This window comes from Lissotriton vulgaris, chromosome 4_1 (genome assembly GCF_964263255.1).
Source record: "Lissotriton vulgaris chromosome 4_1, aLisVul1.2, whole genome shotgun sequence".
Classification (NCBI taxonomy): Eukaryota; Metazoa; Chordata; class Amphibia; order Caudata; family Salamandridae; genus Lissotriton; species Lissotriton vulgaris.
Window position 1 is genome coordinate 837041032 of NC_141691.1, and position 19790 is coordinate 837060821.

Sequence of the window (19790 nt, forward strand, 5' to 3'; positions counted from 1 at the left end):
CAGGAGATCAAGAGCCTGGGGGTATGGCTGGAGCAGGACCTATCGTTTAAAACCCATGCCAAAAAGACTGCTGGCGTGTGCTTTGGCCTGCTCCGCTCAGCCCAGAAGATTCTGCCTCTGCTCCCAGTGGCCACTCGAAGGCTTCTCATCCAGGGACTTATCATCTCGCGGCTGGATTTCAGCAATGCGCTATTCCTGGGCGCACCCGAATCTACCCTGAACAGACTGCAGCAAGTGCAGAACGCGGCTGCCAGGCTTTTGACGGGTCTCCCTAGGCGTCAATCTGCCCGCCCGGCGTTGAGGGCACTGCACTGGCTCCCTGTGAGGGACAGGGTGAAATTCAAGTCACTTTGCATCGCCCACAAAGTTCTGCACGGGGTAGGTCCACCTATTCTGGAGGAGATGGTCCAGCCTTACAAGGCCCCTCGTTCTCTTCGCTCTGACCACCAACATCTCCTTCAGGTTGGCAGGGTGAAAAAGGCAAGAACCGGTGGCAGAAGGTTTTCAATAAATGTGGCCTCCCTGTGGAACTCATTGCCCCTACAACTGCGCTCGGAAGCTAGTCTTCTTCGGTTACGTAAACTTTTAAAAACTTTTTTGTTCTCCGTTTAATCCCTGCATTCTTTTAGTAGTGTTATGTTCTGGTAAGCGCTGGGATGCCTATCGGTAACCAGGCGCTATACAAAACTAAGAATAATAATAATAATAATAATAAGCTATTTTACAGGTGGCGTTTTGGATATAATCCTCTAGTGTACACCTCAAAGTTCATTTTAACATCTTCAAGGGATCCGTATTTTGGCCATTTTCAATTGTATATCACTCTCACATTTGAAATCTTAAGTCAGTTGCAAATTATCTGCTTGTTCTAGCTGTTACCCCATATGTGACCCACAAAGCTGGTTGCATGAACTTTAGTGTTTCAAAGAACCTGAGGTGTGTCATTTATCAGAAAAAAGAACTATGCCCCTGCACTATAAACATTTAGTGAGTAAATAGTAATAGTGTAAGTTTTTTAGGAAAATAAGTAAGGCATTAGCACAAATCTAAACATTTAGTGAATCTCTGAGAATGGGTATTTGTGCATGGAGATACATAGGTAGAGATACAGTGTGTTCTTGGTGTAGTCACTTCTGTTTATTGTTCCATTTGAAAGGCCAACACGTGTTTCATCGCAGGGAACAAACTGCGAATCTTCAGGGCTTGTTTGAAAAAAAACTTTAGGGACTAATTACAATCCATGTGGATGTCTAAACCTCTATCACTTCTATGGTGATGAAAATTAAAGGAGATGGCCGGTCAGTGTGCAGACTCTGTTCAGTGTCCTCGTAGGAAAACGTTATGCAAACGCCCAGTCCGGGCGTTACGTGGAATCCTAATTCGGATCTCCAAAGTATTAGGTCGGGCTGTACGAAATCTCGTTAATCCCTGTGTGAAGAGGCAACCGGGAGGAGAATTACGTATGTGGATGGGCGGGTGCGCCGTTTTGTCCTCGTAGGCAGTTGACCTAGTCGTTTTCGATCTCCCTCTCTTAGGTTCCCGGCGCCGTGTATCAGGTACGGACTAACCTAGGAAGCGCGCCTAGTAATTCTGGAAAACTAAAAGACCTCTCAGCTGTTTTGTGTGTCATTTATCACTTCAGGGGCTACCTGGCTCTTGCCAGGTAGCCCCTGAAGCATGTGCTGCACCTGTTCAAGGCTTGACTCTTCACACTGACATCCAGGCCGGAAATGGTCTTTGGAAGAGGGGTGCCAACACATTGTTTTGTCCCTCTCTGTGTTTTCAAGCAGCTTTTTCTCGCATTGTTCTGGTAAAAAAGTATTTCTAGCATGCCAGTTTCTTTTTCCAGAGAGTGCTAATGTTAGCACATTGGTGGTCTTAGGATTCTGAGCGCTTTACCACTGTTAATCAGTGCTAAAGTGGATATGTTTCTTCCCTAAACTTGTGTAATTGGTGTATACCTGATTGACATATTTAATATACTTGTAAGTCCCTTGTAAAGTGGTATGCCATATACCCAGGGCCTATATGTTAAATGCTAATAGTGGGCTGCAACACTGATTGTGCCATCCACAGGAGTAGCCTTTCAAACCTGTCTCAGGCCTGCCAGTGCAGTGCCTGTGAGGACAGTTTACCACCACTTCAACTTGGCATTTAAAACTACTCGCCAAGCCCTAAAACTCTCCTTTTATTACATACTAGCAGCCCGTCCCGACGTTGTCCGGGTATGAATTGCTGCCGGCCAGTAGTATATATTGTTTTGTAGGATTTCGTTTTGATAGCATTTCTTATCTGTGGCAGGCCTGTAAAACGCTCCGATTCACAGTGCACTGCTGATGCACTTAAGAGTGCGCTTCACTAGTGTGTGAACTCGAGTTTCCCTACTTTATTTTTCCTTGCAATATTATATAGCGCAAACTCGACAACATGGCATGAGCACAATTTACATTACAGAAGAACACATTTATTTGTGGTAGGCACAGGAAGATAAAGCGATTTGCCTGGAATCACAGGATGTTGACCTGATGCTGAGATTCGAACGTAGCTCCCCAGCTCTAAAGTTCGCAATTCTAGAACTTGTGGCGGGAGGTGTGTCTAAAAGTGTATGTCGGTGCTGGCCATCAATGAGAGAGACCTGTGCATTTATCAAATCGGTGGTGAAAAAATATAAGTATGTTGCTGGAGTATGCCGTGCCACCAATGTACTTACCGGGGGAGGGTAAACACCCATTATTCCGCAACTTTCTTTCCGCGTACCATCCCTCCGCATACTTTCATTACGAAAGTATCATGACTCCGCAATGCCATTATAATGCATGGCATTACATTTTATATGCTTTTACCACGCATATATTTACAACGAAATTCGTTGTAAATGCATGAATGGTAAAAGCATGTTTTTGTAATGTTTGGATAAGGTAAGTATGGGTATCGGGGTATATGTTTTGGGGTGTTTGGGAATTTTAAGGGTTCAGATATAGTTTTGGGTTATGGGGTAAAGGGGTAGTTTTAAGGTTTAGGGATAGGTATGGGTTTTGAGGTACAGGGGTATTTTTAGGGTTCAGGGCTAGGCTTGGGTTTGGGGTATAGGGGTATTTTTAGGGTGCAGGGGTAGGTTTGGGTTTTGGGGTACAGGGTATTTTAAGGGTTCAGGGCTAGGCTTGGGTTTTGGGGTACAGGGGTATTTTAGGATTATGGGGTAGGTTTGGGTTTTGGGGTACAGGGTTATTTTTATGGTTCAGGGCTAGGTTTGGGTTTTGGGGTACACAGGTATTTTAGGGTTCAGGGCTAGGTTTGGGTTTTGGGGTACAGGGGTATTTTAGGGTTCAGGGGTAGGTTTGGGTTTTGGGTTACAGGGGTATTTTTAGGGTTCAGGGCTAGGTTTGGGTTTTGGGGTACAGGGGTATTTTTAGGGTTCAGAGGTAGGTTTGGGTTTTGAGGTACAGGGGTATTTATAGGGTTCAGGGCTAGGTTTGGGTTTTGGTGTACAGGGGTATTTTTAGGGTTTAGGGATAGGTTTGGGTTTTGGGGTACAGGGTATATTTATAGGGTTGAGATGGGTTAGTGTTTAAGGGTGTTGGGGTATTTTAAGGAGTAAGGGTGGGTTATGTTTATGAGGTGCAGGGTTATTTAAAGGGAGCAGGGTGGACACCCGGAGCTGGAATGTACAGAACCTGGGAAGAAAAAACAATGAAATATTGGGCACAACGCTCTATTTTTTTTCCGTAATCCGGCACACTCCCACGCCCCCAGCACACGCCCACAGCACACGATATGAGACATGGCATGAAGGGCGGAACGTACCACATGCCCCCAGCATTTGTCACGCCCCCAGCACACGCCCACAGCACAACGCAGACACGCCCACAAGGGACTACTTTGCTGGCATGGTTCTTTTACCTTTTAAATGTATATGGTGGACTTCTGCATAGCCTATGTCCTTCTGCTGCAACTGCCCTTTCCAACCCTGTATTGGGTGTTGTGATTGGTGCTGTGGTTCCTGAGATTACCCACCTCAAAGGTTTGGGATCTCTCTTTATTATATTAGTATAGATAAGTCGACCCTAAGGTAGGTCTGATGTAGCCCTAAGGGCAGGGTGCTATGTAAGTATAAGGTAGAACTTGCACTGCTATGTTTTGCATGCCCTAGTAGTGATAAACAGCTACATTTGTTTTTCACTACTGTGAGGCCTACCCCTCTCATAGGTTAGGATTGGGATTTCCCTTATATATTTTTATGGGTACTTCCTGATCAGAAAGGAATAGACTTTTCATGTTTTATATCTTTTATTTTTTATTGATAAATCCTTCTGACTGGTGAAGTTAGATTTGTCCATACTGTTTTAGCAATGCCACTTTTACTGCTCTGTGTGCCTGACAGCCTGTCTTCAATACATGTCTGGGATGGGTGAAAGCTACATTTATGCATTCCCTCCAGACAGCCACAACACAGGACATTCAACTGTATCTGCATTCATTTGCACACTGATGGGTCTGCCTGGCGAGAATTGATGGGAGGGGCTCACACTCCACTCAAATAGGCAGTGTCCTTTCCCCACACAAAGGGTGGATTTATCTTCCATAGCTAGACTGGCTGGCAGGCAGGACTGGAATGAAAATGGAACCCTTGCACTTCAGAAGGCTCCTTTGAAGTCACCCCAACATCAAAGGCACTTTTGGGTATAAGTCCTGGGGCTCCGATACCTCCAAATCAGACACTTTTGATGGACCTGTAACCAGACACTGCTGGCTCTACATCTGCACATTGCCAGAACGACTGAAGTGCTGCCAGGATGGACTGCCACTCTGCTAACTGCTCTACTATGATGGCCTGCTGCATGTGGAACTGCAATAGGGACTGCCACTTTTTTACCTGCCTTGTTGTGGTGGCCTGCTACCTTTGTGCTGTGCTGACCTAAAGCGTTCTCCAAGGGCTTGCTGGCTTGCCCCCTTGTACCAAAGTCTCAAGACCATCAAAGACTTTAGTCTATTACTGCTGGGGGGACCCTGTAACTGGTAAGCCTCGCAGCCTGAACCTGACAAAGATCAGCTATGTCTGATCGCTAACTCAAATTTACCATAAGACATCACCTGCACTGATTGGGCTTGCAGTGTCTTTCCGCCGTCAGTTGTTCCTGCTTCTGCATTTGCCCCCACCTTCGTGGTGCCCGGGCTAGGCTTGCAGTGTTGGCCCTGTTAGTAAAACTCACTGCAGTGCTGAGGGATGCTCTCCTAGCATAGCCCCAGGAGTACGCCAACTACTTCAGCTGTTTGCCACAACCCTGTGGGATGGGCCCAGACTCCAAAAGAGATCTCCGCCTCGGTGTGTCACTTCACCATTGAACTGTCTAGTCGGCAGTTTGGGCTGGACTGTACCCATGAGGCACAGGGTCAGACTGATTTGCATATGGTCATGTCTGAACTGGGGTTGCGGAGTGAGCTGCAGAATAGTGATGGATTAAACCCAGATCAGTTGACCGGGGGTGAGTGTTTGATTTGCTCAAACGCTCCATCCATCATCCCCTTTTGTATCGCTTTGTTCGCCATAAGTTGGCAGGGTATGCTCAGACGTGAGTCCCTTGCTCACTTAGCCACTGGATTCAAGATAGCCTGGCTGATGAGGATTATGAATCCGAAACCGGTCCCAGGATGCTTGTTTCCGGTCCAGGAAAGACATGGCTTGGCAGTTCGGGCTGGACTGTTCCCATGAGGCACAGGGTCAGACTGATTTGCATATGGTCATGTCTGAACTGGGGTGGTGGAGTGAGCTAAAGAATGGTGATGGATTGAACCCAGATCAGTTGACTGGGGGTGAGTGTTTGATTGGCTCAAACGATCCATCTATCATCCCCTTTTGTATCGCTTTGTTCGCCATAAGTTGGCAGGGTATGCTCAGATGTAAGTCCCTTGCTCACTTTGCCACTGGATTCAAAATAGCCTCGCTAATGAGGATTATGAATCCGAAACCGGTCCCAGGATGCTTGTTTCCGGTCCAGGAAAGACATGGCTTGGCAGTTCGGGCTGGACTGTTCCAATGAGGCACAGGGTCAGACTGATTTGCATATGGTCATGTCTGAACTGGGGTGGCGGAGTGAGCTAAAGAATGGTGATGGATTAAACCCAGATCAGTTGACTGGGGGTGAGTGTTTGATTTGATCAAACGCTCCATCCATCATTCCCTTTTGTATCGCTTTGTTCGCCATAAGTTGGCAGGGTATGCTCAGACGTGAGTCCGTTGCTCACTTTGCCACTGGATTCAAGATAGCCTGGCTGATGACGATTATGAATCCGAAACCGGTCCCAGGATGCCTGTTTGCGGTCCAGGAAAGACATGGCTTGGAAGTTCGGGCTGGACTGTTCCCATGAGGCACAGGGTCAGACTGATTTGCATATGGTCATGTCTGAACTGAGGCGGCGGAGTGAGCTAAAGAATGGTGATGGATTAAACCCAGATCAGTTGACTAGGGGTGAGTGTTTGATTTGCTTAAACGCTCCATCCATCATCCCCTTTTTTATTGCTTTGTTCGCCATAAGTTGGCAGGGTATGGTCAGACGTGAGTCCCTTGCTCACTTTGCCACTGGATTCAAGCAAGCCGAGCTGAAGACGGCTGAAATGCCAGAAACCGGTTCTCGGAAGCTTGTTTCCGGTCCAGGGAAGGCATGGCTTGGCAGTTCGGGCTGGACTGTTCCCGTGAGGCACAGGGTCAGACTGATTTGCATATGGCCATGTCTGAACTGGGGTGGCAGAGTGGGCTAAAGAACGGTGATGGATTAAAACCATATCTGTTGACTGGGTGTGAGTGTTTGATTGGTTCAGATGCTCCGTCCATCCCCACCCCCTTTTGTACCGCACAGAACATGTACAGCTAAGGCATGAGTGAAATATAAGTTACAGAAAAATCTCAAAAGTGTGTCCTTAACTCACTGAGATGATTATTATTTAGGTGGAGGCGTGAACAGACACCATTCTCACTTAGGTGATACTCCAAATCAGCATCCCGAAAGTCCTGCTGCAGACACTCTGTGGCCAGCTGTTTCTGTTGATTATTTCGTTTTCCAAGTATTGAGAGGGAGCCGGTAATTAGAAGGTCATTGCTATTTGGGGGCCGAGGCAGTGCACTCGCAGCCTAAGTAACAATGCTCTTGAAAGGTGCACAGGTGGCAAACTTTTCAAACAGGTTTGAAATGCTTGTGCGCTAGGAACTGTGCAATCCCTGTTGTGCTGCACCTGTTTAAAATGTTGATGTTTGCCGTGCCAGTACCACAGCGTTTCTTCCCAGTGTAATACACAGGGACCCAGATGCCAGTCCGCTGACCGCAGCCGGTTTTGCCTTTCTAGAACCTTTGACAAAGCCAGAAATGATGGAGACAGACGTCAGCCCTTACCTTTGTTTAAGAGACAGGGAGGGCAGGCGCCATAAGAACCAATGTGTGGATTTTCTACAATCTTGATTTTGAGTATACTAACCACAGATAGCCAATGAACTGAACTGAGATCTAGAACTACTTGATCAAACTTCATATATTTGACCATTATATCAACCACAGTATGAGCATGGCGAAGACCAGAAATCCGTTTTTGAGGAAGCTCAAGACAGATGCTTGCAGTGCTGTCCTTTGAATGTATGTGGTGCTGTCCCTTTAATTGTATCCTTATCCCAAAAGTTCTATGTTCTAGAATGGTCCTATGCAAATTAGTCCGTTTTTGGAGATATCAGTGCTACCTGGTCACTAAGTTCCTCCTTTTAATATTGATGTATGTGTAGACTTCACATCAGGAAATTGATGACAAGCTTAATTAGCGACTGGGGTGGATAGTGAGTACTCTTTTCGTGTGTGTGACTTCACACTCTCAGCTCACCTCATTTGATACTGCATGCTGTGATCGGACTTATGCCAATCATTGTGTGAAGAAAGACCCCAAGGGCATCACTGCATTTTGGGTCCATGAAGGTAGTATGAGAATTTACTTAAAGAGAAAATTGTGTGTAATCACTACTGCTGTTACTGCACTTAGTGGCACAAGCATTCTGAGCTTTACAGATCACTGCCTCCAATCCAGGAGCTGCGTGTATATCAAAAGACAGAGGGTCTCATTTATGAAAACTGGTGCATCGCTGTGTGAAAACAGCGATGCAAAAGTTTTCACTGCGCCCTACTTGCGACAGGATGGATGCGCTGTATTTAATGTACGGAGCTTCATGTCACAAGGAGTTACAGCTTCGTCATTATTTCTGACGTATCTCACTCACAAAATTGGTGCATTGTTGGGGTGTGCCTGAAAACAGACACAACTTTAGCAATGTGTTCTTTCACATGGGGCAAACCCCATGTAAAAGGGCCTGCATCAGACTTACGTCTGCTGTGAGGCAGGCATAACATATTGATGCAGTACCACCCTAGAAGTGCCGCACTGAAATCTTATAGATTTTAATGCGCCACTTCTACAAGCTTTTTTTGCGGGGTAATGCCCACACTGCATACTGACAAAGGTATGATGTGGCGCAGGGGTTTACAAAGTGATGCATCTGATTAGATGCGTCAGTTTGTAAATAGGATGCAACATGGCACATTTTTTATGCTGCTGGTGTGTCACAAAAAGTGATGCAATGGCGGCATAAATGTGCCACAAGGTCTCATAAACAAGGCCCAGAAGGTGTCACACAAGGACCCTGTAGGAAGAAAGGGCAGAAGAAAAGGAGATTAATGCAGTGAAGAATATGGACTATTAAATGAGTGATCCTTTCCCTTCAATCAAAGGGAAGAGTGGAAGAGGAAGATTACACTGTTTAACATAGTATGGCCTTTCCAGTTTGAGCTAGAACAGTAGTACATGCAAAGGCGGAGGATGTGGTTGAAGGAAGATTCCAAAAGTAGCATCACAAACTTGCAAGAAAGCATTATGCAAGGTTGAGCAGAAGGTGAGGTTGGCGGTAGAACAAAGGTCCTGTGAAATTAGGGGAGAGGGGCCTGCGATTTAACAGAAAGCTCCTTTATGAGGGGCAAGTCGATGACTTCGGACATGGGGGGAGGTGGGCATTGCTGGGACTTGGTCAGTTGGATGACACTAGCATAATGTCCAAAATGGTACCCTGATATGAAAAGGATATTTTTATGCAAGGCTGGTGTGAACTGCCTCATTCTTTAAGCACCGGTGATGAACAATATAACTTGTGATTAGCGAATAAACAGCACCTGCTACAGTAAAGTTTGTTTTGCAAAATATTGCTGCGGGATTGCCTCTGATTGGCTGCGTAATGATCACATGCATTCTATAGGGAATGTCTAAGAATGTAATCATTTGACACAAATGATTACATTTGTAGAGATTCTTAATAGAATACATGTGATCATTACACAGCCAATCAGAGGCAATCCGGCAGCAATGTGTAATCGAGAGTGCTCCTTGGACCTACGTCACCGGATGCTCCCAATGATCATTGCTTTCCATTAAACACTTTGTGCTGATACCAGAAGTGTCCTGAAATGTACTTTAAAGCAGAAGAATGCGTATTCTTTGACAATTGTGTCTAACATGATCGCACTTGGACGCTCTGCCTCTCCACGACCACTGAGAGTGCAGCATAAAACTAGGGTCCCAGCAGTGCTCACTGAGGGGCTTATTTACAAGCCCCTTGTGCCGCCGGTGCGTCACTTTAAATATGAGATAAACTGATGCACCAGCAGCGCATGGGCCTTGTAAATAAGGCCAGGGCTTTAAGTGGGCGGGGTCTCACCGGAGCTGAGTCCAGTCAGTTTTTAACCCCTTGGGTGCGGCCGCGATTCTGCGCCTGTGCGGCTGTTTTAATGAGTGGGCGGGTTCATGACGGCCCCCAGCCGTCATCAGCACACACCCACTGTGATGCATGACGGCTGGGGGCCGTCATCAGCATGGAAGGGGTTAAAGGAGGCCTCGAAACGGGTTTCTATTGGGCTCTGTGTTGTGCCCCGGCTCAGGCAGTCCGTTTTTTTCCAGACTGCAGTGACAGCAGGCCAATCGATGTAGGCATGCTCACTCTGCTCCCTTATCACTAGTGGAGAAGCTACAGCATGAGGTCAGGCCAGGGGAGCACTGTAGGGGAAGGGAAATCCTTTAAAGAGGGTTCTTTTCTCTCTGGATTTCCCCTTCCCTTTTTGGAACTCAGGAGCAGCAACATTGTTGTGGTGTCACCAGGGCTTTAAGTGGAAGCTTTTTCAATATTATATACAAGCCATAGCTGCTGCTTATTTATCTTATGCAACTTACAACCTTTGCCAACGCAAATAGCCCTGACTTCTTGTAGCTATGATGTTACTTGTTGTATCATATATCTGGATGCAATGACAGAAAAAGGAAAATGCAAGTCTGGCTTCACACTGTGCTAAGCACAAATTTTTAGCTTAGGTGTTTTTAAGCCACGCCCTTATTTATATTGGCAATGCCCCTTTAAGATACCCCCCCCCAGTTTTTTCATCCAACTTAAAGCCCTGAATAAGGCCCTGAGTTGTGATCACATGTCGAGTCACAGGTCAGTGTGGAGGTGAGTTTAAGTCGCTGTGCATCAATCAGCAAGTGGTTATCGAGCGATCGGATGCCTATAATAAATTACCGATGGGTATTGGACAGCAGCGAGCGAGCCCTGCCGTCTGGGGTATTGCTGGGAAAAACAAAAAAGGTTAAGCTCGTTAAAACAATTGTGGGGATGAAGGTATTTTACGTTTTTCGAGCAACACACTGAAAATCAGCTGGATATTGTTCTGTCATGGTTTGGGGCATTAACCTTAATATTCCTAATAATATTTGAGACCCTGGAGTCTCATTTGTAATATAGTTGCCCAATTTGTTTTTACACAATTTCTTTGAGCACAGTCTGCTTTCTTCACTTTTCCTCTGTGAGTGGTGAAGCTGGGACTAAATACAAATCCTTGTTGTATAAAGTGAGGGGAGTACCCAGGGCAAATTCGCTCTAGTGTCATATTGGAAACTCAGGGTATCCCAAAAAAGACTCCGCCAGATAATTCTTCACTGTGGTTGATAAACCACTTGTGCAATAGGACGAGTGAAAGAAGAACTTTTTAAATTGCATTGAAACAATAAATGAAACCAATTCTACATTTCCTGAAAGAAAAAAAATGTTATTTTACTTATTAGGTCATGAAAAAAAAGATAAAAACTGCAAGAGCAGAGGATGGAAATGTGTGTAATGACCAGGGCCAGACTGGAAACCCAAAGCAGCCCTGGCAAATTTTGTCAGACCAGTTCCTGTATGGTGCATAGCGATCGCAGAGGGCGAATCTTACCACTAAGGTTGGGGGAGGGTAGGGGAGGGCAGGACGGCAATTTAGCCTTCTCCCTCCAAGAAAATGTGAAAAAAATAAAAATATTTGCATTTTGGAACACATTTAGATTATTCATTATATATTCAATTGTATTAGCCCTTAAGCATAGTAAATGATGATCTTACAGTGCACCTGGATATGACAATCTTTTTTGGAGCTCTCAACGATTCCCTCACTAAGACCCTCCAACAGTGCCTCCAAGCTTGCCATAGCCCTTCTCTCACATGTATTTCATTTCTTTTATTGCGCCTCTTATACCAGTTTAGGGTGTGGGAGCACTTTACATCACACACACAGAGACATAAGAAAAAGGGAACTACAAGGTGTAGGATTCACCCGTCATCCATACTGATAAGCATTTTTTAGGAGCGCAAGGTCTGGAGAAGCACAAACTCAGGATTCAGAATGAACAACAGTGGTTATGGTTGGCTTTGCAAATAAGAATTTATTTCTACCCAAGCAAACCCTTTTTAGCAACCCTAGGAAAATGAAAGACGGTGAAAAAACATAACTTTCTAAACTGTACAATGCAGCGTGCATTCAGCTCCTTAAAGGCAGTTCATAGCCCACTGTGCTAGATTATGATTGTAACTTATGAACTGCACAGTAACAAAAGGATCTCTGTGTCAAAAGTTGTAACCCACTGAGCTCTGCACTTAAAATACTGTTCCATAATGCGCATGGTACACGTTCTTTGCCGCAGGCATATTAACCCTCTGTGCTAGTTGAGTCAAAACTGTCACTAAAAAATTCCAATCTCTCTCTAGCAGGTACATTAATCCAAGGCTGACATTAGTGCTGGAGGCGCCCAGTGCGACAATCATTTTTGGAATCCCCTATGACCTCCTCCTTCCCTCATGACCACCAGGCAAAAGCACCTCTCACGTCTGCAATCATCAGTTACTGCTAAATACAGTGCCCCCACTCCTGAGGTCAAGGCAAACACAAGGAGATGATGGACGGAGCGCTGAAACTTTTCAGATACTCATCCCCAGTCACAGATCTTGGTTGAAACCATCATCGTTCTTTAGCTCACTTCGCCACCCCAGTTCAGACCCAGAATATGCAAATCAGTCTTGACTGTGTGTCTCATGGGAACAGCCCAGCCCGAACTGCCAAGCCATGTCTTCCCTGGACCGGAAACACGCATCCTGGGATTGGATTCGGGCTAACAGCCAGTGTCGGACTGAGAACCCAAACCGGCCCTGGCAAAGTACTCGCCGGCCCCCTGGGGGTGCGACCTAGCTTTTTGTCGGGCCGGTTTTCGGCCGATTTTGTTACAGGGCCGCTTTTGCAGCTATGCTGCAAAAACGGCCCTGTAACAAAAAACGGCCCCCTGGGCCCAAAACCGGCCCCCACCCTTGCGGCGCACTGGGGGATTGCCCGGTGCCCGCAACGGCCAGTCCGGGTCTGCTAACAGCCCTCATCAGCCAGGCTAGCTTGAATCCAGTGGCAAAGTGAGCATGGGATCCACATCTGGGCATACCCTGCCAACTTAGGGCGAACAAAGCAAACACAAGGAGATGATAGACAGAGCGCTGAAACTTTTCAGACACTCACCCCCAGTCACAGATCTGGGTTGAATCCATCATTGTTCTTTAGCTCACTTCACCACCCCATTTCGGACACAGCTATATGCAAATCAGTCTTGACCCTGTGCTCATGGGAACAGTCCAGCCCAAACTTCCAAGCCATGTCTTCCCTGGACCAGAAACAAGCATCCTGTGACCGGTTTCGGGCTAACAGCCCTCATCAGCCAGGCTAGCTTGAATCCAATGGCAAAGTAAGTAAGGGACCCACGTCTGGCCATACCCTGCCAACTTAGGGCGAAAAAGCAAACACAAGGAGATGATGGGCGGGGCGCTAAAACTTTTCAGACACTCACCCCAGTCACAGATCTGGGTTGAATTTGGGAGGCCTTGGCCTGGCAGTTTGGGCTGGACTATTCCCATTGGGCGCAAGGTCAAGACTGATTTGCATATGGCTGGGTTCAAACTGGAATGTCATGGGGAGCAAAAAAAGATGGATTTAGGCCCATATCTCTGTACTGGGGTGAATGTATGACATTGATCTACATTCTGTCCATCAATTGTTGTTTTTGCATTTGTCCTCCTGGGGTCACCTCCACAGGTCAGCACCCAAGGTGGCTGCACAAGTCGTACTGTAACTCCACAAAATTCCGCATAACGAAGCTCCACGAGTACCACCCACCCCTTGGAGGCATACTTTATTTTGAAGGTATGTACTGAAATAGCAAAGTATACTTTTCCCATAGGAAGCAACAAAATGACTATTCTCTCAACAATTCTCTAACAGCCTTAAAGAGGTTGGCTCTGGGCTGTACATTTTGATTAATCATATGGCACAGGTTGCAATCAATGCGTATAGTTCTGTCATCCAAGACAAGGTAGGGCTAAATGGGGATTCAGAGCTCCAAAAACTATATTAGACAGTGATGTTATGTGCTTGGTGATCACAGAGAAACAATCAGGGGGAAGTTTCATGACTGTAGTGAAAGTGGGTAGATCTGCTGGATGTTCAGGTAAAAAAGACTAATGATGTTACAGATATGATGGTAACAACCACTTAGCATGCAGTCATGGATGCTCTGTATGGTAAGGAAGGACATTTTGACTACGTTTATAGGAGGAAACCTGAAAATACCAAAATAAATAGTGTAAGGAGCATGATGACAGACCTTTTAGAAATTAAGAATAAGGAAACATTGGGGGAGTGTTGAATGTTTATTGGAAAATGGTCTTAAACTTTCTAGATTTTTTTTTCTTTTTTGTAATTTATTAAGAGTTTTTTATAAAGCTCAAATATGACCCAAGGCCATCAGAGCACTGTACATATGGTTGATAAATAAAGACAGATACATCGAAAGAAACAAACTCAACTAAGATATGGTATACAGTTACAGAGATAAAATTAAACGTTCGTCATTCACTTGTTAGGCCACACAATAGAATCTCCAGGGTAGTTTTTCGAGTCTTTTCAGAATCCGTTCAGTTCCAGGTACTGCAGGAGCAAAGATTGAATGTGGTTTTCTTGGGTAGGATGCGCTTCTGTCCTGTAAAGATAATACTGTCATTGTGGTGCCCATTGAGCTCAGGGGATAGGCTAACTGAGGAATCTATTTGTTAAAATGTAAGGCTCTGTATGTGAGGCAATCATCAGTTGAGTTCTGGCCTTGAGAGGGAGTCAGTTTAGATGTCTAAGTGATGGGATAATGTGGTCAAAGTGTCTAGTGCCTATTACCAGTCTTGCTGCTTTGAGAGTCCCTTTTAGTAAAGATGTACTCACCTTGGGGAGACCTAAAGGTCCTTAGATCTGTATTGTAGTATGGAGACCACCAATGACTGTCCTGCTCGTTTGAAGTCTGAGGGAGGCAGGAATGGTTTCACGTCACAATAGTTTGAGTTGGAATGACGTGCTGCGCGTGGTTGCAATAATATGTGCTAGCATGTTCAGATTCTTGGCCAGCGTTGTTCCGAGGGATTTAGTGGAATCAATAACAGTAGGTTTGCAGTTGAGGACGTCTAGGTATTTGAGCCAAAATTGGATGTGTGAGTAGCTGTTATGAGGGGAATTCAGCTTGAGGTTGTTTTGCGATAGCCAGGACTGAGTTTTGACTGGAGTGCTGTTTAGTTGGATGACATCTTCTAGGGGGGATATCTTTAGTATAGTTGTGTGCCATCTGTGTACATGTGGTATGCAATGTTCAATTGATTGAGGATTTCCTTTAGTATCTCCATATATAGGTTAAAAAGTGAGGGGGAATTTATTTATTTATTTATTTAAGTAGTTTGTACAGCGCGCAGCTACCCCCGGAGGGGTGTCCCGGCGCTAGAAACGGAACCTCAGAGAAGGAGGAGTGGAGCAAGCTTATTACAAGATAGGGATCATAATTTGGAGAACAGCCAGGTTTTTAGTTTAGCACGGAAGATGGATTCAGATGGACAGAATCTGAGGTCGAGGGGGAGGCAGTTCCATAGTTTGGCAGTGATTACGCTGAACCCTCTGCCGCCCATTCTGGAACGTCGAAAGCGGGGAGCAGTCAGGAGGCGCAGGTTGTTGGATCTTAGAGATCTGACAGATTGAGAGATAGACACTCGCTTTTTCAAGTAGCTAGGTCCAAGGCCGTTGATAGCTCGAAAGGCAAGGGTGAGGATCTTGAATTGGATGCGGCTTGCAATGGGGAGCCAGTGGAGCTCTTTGCGATAGGCGGCAACCGACTGACGGTAGGGGATATTTCCTATCAGTCTGGCAGCCGCATTCTGAACGATCTGAAGTCGATCGATCAGATATTGTGGGGCACCGGCGTATAAACTGTTGGCGTAGTCAAGGTGAGAGGTGATGAGGGCCTGGGTAACAGTTCGGCGGGCGTCCAAGGGAAGGTACGGAAGGATCTTCTATCACAATGTCACATGCGCCGTTCTAGCCACCCACTGTAAATAGTCTGCACTTCATGCACAGTGCGCCGATTACGTTGTTTTCTCTCACTCGCGTCACCACCTGCACTATTTATTCACGTTTTTTGCACCAAGTTCCATGTGGTTGTCTGTGCTGTTTCTAACTGTGTATATCCGACCTTGAAATGAATGTTGCCACATAAAGCTGAATAATTACCTTTTGACAAAAAAATCAGTTATCTCCTTCATTATATCTCAGGCACCAACCCCGCATACTGTACACAACATCTAACATGACACTTCCGTCCACCTACCACCATTACCTTAAAAGAACTTCAACTATGGCTTGAACACCCACACACAGCCATGTCACTTGTATCCCTTGCAAACCCTATCCATCACATTTTCCAACTTGGAGAGGGTGGCCTGCTGAAAGTTACTGCGCTTTAGATGGCCAACAGTTGAGCCCTGAATAATGTCCTCTTTTCCTGAATATCCCACAACCCTACCTGGGTGCACGGCGTAGCAGGTGATATCCGTTCCCTGGAGCCTGGTAGCCAGCTCCCTCACATACAGGATGTTGGCCAGCTTGCTGTCACTGTATGCCTGGAAGTTTTGTTTCCAGCCTTTTGCGGGGACTCTCACTGCCCCAAAGTCAATTTTGCCATTGCGGTAGACGTCAGAGGCAAGGACCACGATGCGACTGGGGCTGCTGCGTTTCAAGTGCCCCATCAACAAGTGGGTGAGCAGGAAGTGGCCCAGGTGGTTCACGCCGAACATCATGTTGAAGCCATCCTCCGTGACACCATCTGCAATGATGCCTGCGTTGTTAATGAGGATGTCCAGTCGTGGCTCCGATTTGAGAAATGTTTCTGCAAAGGAACGGACCGAGGCCAGATTTCCCAAATCCAGCTTCATGAAGATGACCTGCTGGTTTCCAGATTCCTTGCGGATGTCATACACTGCACTCTCACTTCGCTCCTTGCTGCGGCAGGCCAGAATGATGCGCGCTCCTCTGCGGGCCAGATCAATCGCAGTCGTTTTACCAATTCCTGTGTTTCCTCCTGTGATGAGCACGGTCTTCCCTTTTTAGCTGCGGGCAGTCTGGCATCGCGGCCCCTTGATGAAGTTGTAGTAGATTAACACATACGCCCCGACGGCCAGTCCGGTGCCCAGAAGGATGGTTTCCATCGCTGCAACTACCACTTCCCAGGTGCAGAGTCCGTGTGCACTCCCAGGAGCAGTGGCTCACACTCCCTGGCTGCTACGGATATTAGACTAGATCACAAGTTGTACTTCCTGAAAACTAGCAAACCACCCTGCTGGAGTAGGAGCGCCGACCAACCCTGGGGATGCTGAAATGGAGCAGCCCGCGCCGCGATCCGCACAAGAGAGGGGCGGGTCCAGAAATGGAATACACTGCACACGCTCCTGTCCGCTCGGATTGCTGCGTCCAGGAGTCTCACTGATCTCGGATATCTCGGAATTGGTCGACCCTTGTGGTGCTCCACATCTCACTGGTGAGTTATCTGAGAATGAATTGCCTAGTTTGATTAGTTGTGAGCGGTTCTGCAGGAAGGATGCGAACCAGGCAAGCACTTTCCCGGACATTGCTATTCTGTTTTCTAGCAACCATAATAGGTTGTTGTGATTGACCATGTCAAATGCCGATGAGAGGTCTAGGAGGATGAGTAGGCAGGAATCGTTGTTGTCTAACATCTTAAGGGTGTCGTCCATGATGTGAAAGATGTTTTTTTTTTCAAAACCTTTATTGAGGAAATTCAAGTCAGACACATGTGCAACATAGCAGCTCAAATTGACATTGGAAAGATCAAGTAGAGCATTTGGAAACAAGTAGACTCCACCATGCAACACGCTGGAATACGTTAAGGTTGAAATCTCAGCTTCACTACCAGGGGTCCCCCCCTCATGGGGGGGTCACATATATGGCAATAACATCAGTGGGGAGTGCCGAAAGGCAGGGAGCCAATAAGGAGGGAGGAGGCAGTCACTGACCAGCACCCGCACCCGCACCCGCTGCGGGCTCAGAGCCGGCGGGAGCGCGGGAGAGGCAGCTAGAGCAGGCGAAGGCCAGGCCAGGCCCAGCGCAATGTCTCGACCGTGTAAACCTCCGTCCGTGGGCGCACCACCCACGTGAACAACGCCATGGACAGAGGCCAACGGGATGCTATATCTGTCTCAACAGCAACATGAGGTTGATAAGGGGTAGGATGGATCCAAAAGTGCAGGAAGCTGGCCTGGCGCACAAGGCATAGATCTTGAAATCAGGAGCGCCCATACCTCCGACAGATATGGGGAGAGTGAGGATGTCGTATGCAACTCTTGACTGTTTACCCGCCCAGACGAGCGAAATGATTAGGGAGCGTAATTTGCGAAAGAAATGAGAGGTGAGAGGGATGGGGACATTCAAAAACAGGTAGAGAAATTTAGGCAAAACCACCATCTTAGCGATTGTGAACTGGCCAGCTAGGGATAGTGGAAGCCGTCTCCAAGATGGAATCCTAGATTCCAGCCAATCAACTGCACAACCAAAGTTAGATCTCCACAGTTCGTCCAGGTCCCTACTCAACTAGATGCCTAAATAGCCCATGGGGCCCGTGGCCCACACAAACGGGAATTCCGGTGTGAACGGCGTGGTGGCATCAGTCAAGGGAAACAACACTGACTTGCTCCAATTCACTTGAATGCCGGATAGTCCGCCAAAGCGTATGATTTCCCGGACCAGTGGGCTGAGGTTTTCCTGAGGATGACGGACGTATAGGGTTAAATCGTCCACGTACATGGAGACGAGAAATGAACAGGGCGAAAAACCTATTCCTCTGTGGGTGTGGTTCTGCCGGAGCCTGGCGGCCAAGGGCTCCATAGCAATGGCGAAGAGCATGGGCAATAAAGGGCACCCCTGCCGGGTGCCACAAGCAATACTAATGGGGTAAGAGACCTAGCCATTGATACGAAGACGTGCTGAGGGATTGGTGTAGAGGAGCTTGATCTTACGCAGGAACATCTCACTGAAGCTGAAGCCCATGCGTGGCAAGAGGTAGAATAAAAAGGGCCACTCGAGTGTATCGAACGCCTTTGTAGCGTCCAGCAGAGCAGCCCCCGCCGGAAGATTTGGATTAATTTGATGTAAAACTGAGAAAATTGTACGGAGGTTGTGCGAGTTGACCCTACCAGGAATAAAACCAGATTGGTCAGGAAGGGCAATGAGGGGCATGAGTAACAGAAGACGGGAGGCGATCAGTTTGGTGCAAATGTTCTTATCAATGTTAATTAGGGAAAGGGAGCGGTAGGAATTGCGACGGTCAGCAGGTTCGTCGGGTTTGAGAAGCAAAGATATCATTGCCTCATGGAGTGACAGCGGAAAGAGGCCAGTATCGAAGGATTCACTATACATAGCCGCCAAGTGTGGTCCTAGAAGATCAGCATACGTTTTGTAGAATGAGGCCGGTAGGCCGTTCAGGCCAGAGGCCTTATCCCCGGGTAAGCTACTAATGGCAGAGAGAATTTCCTCCCTGGAGAACGGTTCATCTAGAAATTTCCTGTGATAGTCCTCTAGCCAGACCAGCGCAATGGGCTCAAAATATTGACCAAAGGCCTCCCATGGCGGAGGATTCCCGGCAGAATATAGCTGTGAATAAAAGTCCAAGAAGCGGGACTTATTTTCCTCCGGGGAGGTAATCCTACTCGAACCACCGTCACTAAGGGCCATTATATAGGAAGCAGCTTGTGGTGGGCGGAGAACATTGGCAAGAGTACGTCCCGGGAGTCGCCTTTACCGAAACGACGAGCCCCACCCTCCCTACTCAAGAAGGATAGTTCGCGGTCAGCTTCTTCAGAGAATTCAGTGTGTTTTTGACGTATTAATGCCAGCGTCTCAGGACCGGGGTGTGCAGACTAGGCGGCGTCCAGATCTTTGATTTCCCCCTTGAGCTTAGCCAGAGTAGTGTGGATGGAACGGAGGACACCGGCCTGTTTAAAAAATGCATTCACCCCGGATGACGATCTTAAACCTTCCGATAGTACCAAAGCCGAGAC

General features: G+C 46.9%; 1 pseudogene; it reads right to left on the reverse strand.

The window, feature by feature from the left end:
• Positions 1-16103: 16103 nt before the first annotated feature.
• LOC147722652 (dehydrogenase/reductase SDR family member 13 pseudogene) lies at positions 16104-16932 on the reverse strand (annotated as a pseudogene).
• Between the last annotated feature and the right edge of the window lie 2858 nt (positions 16933-19790).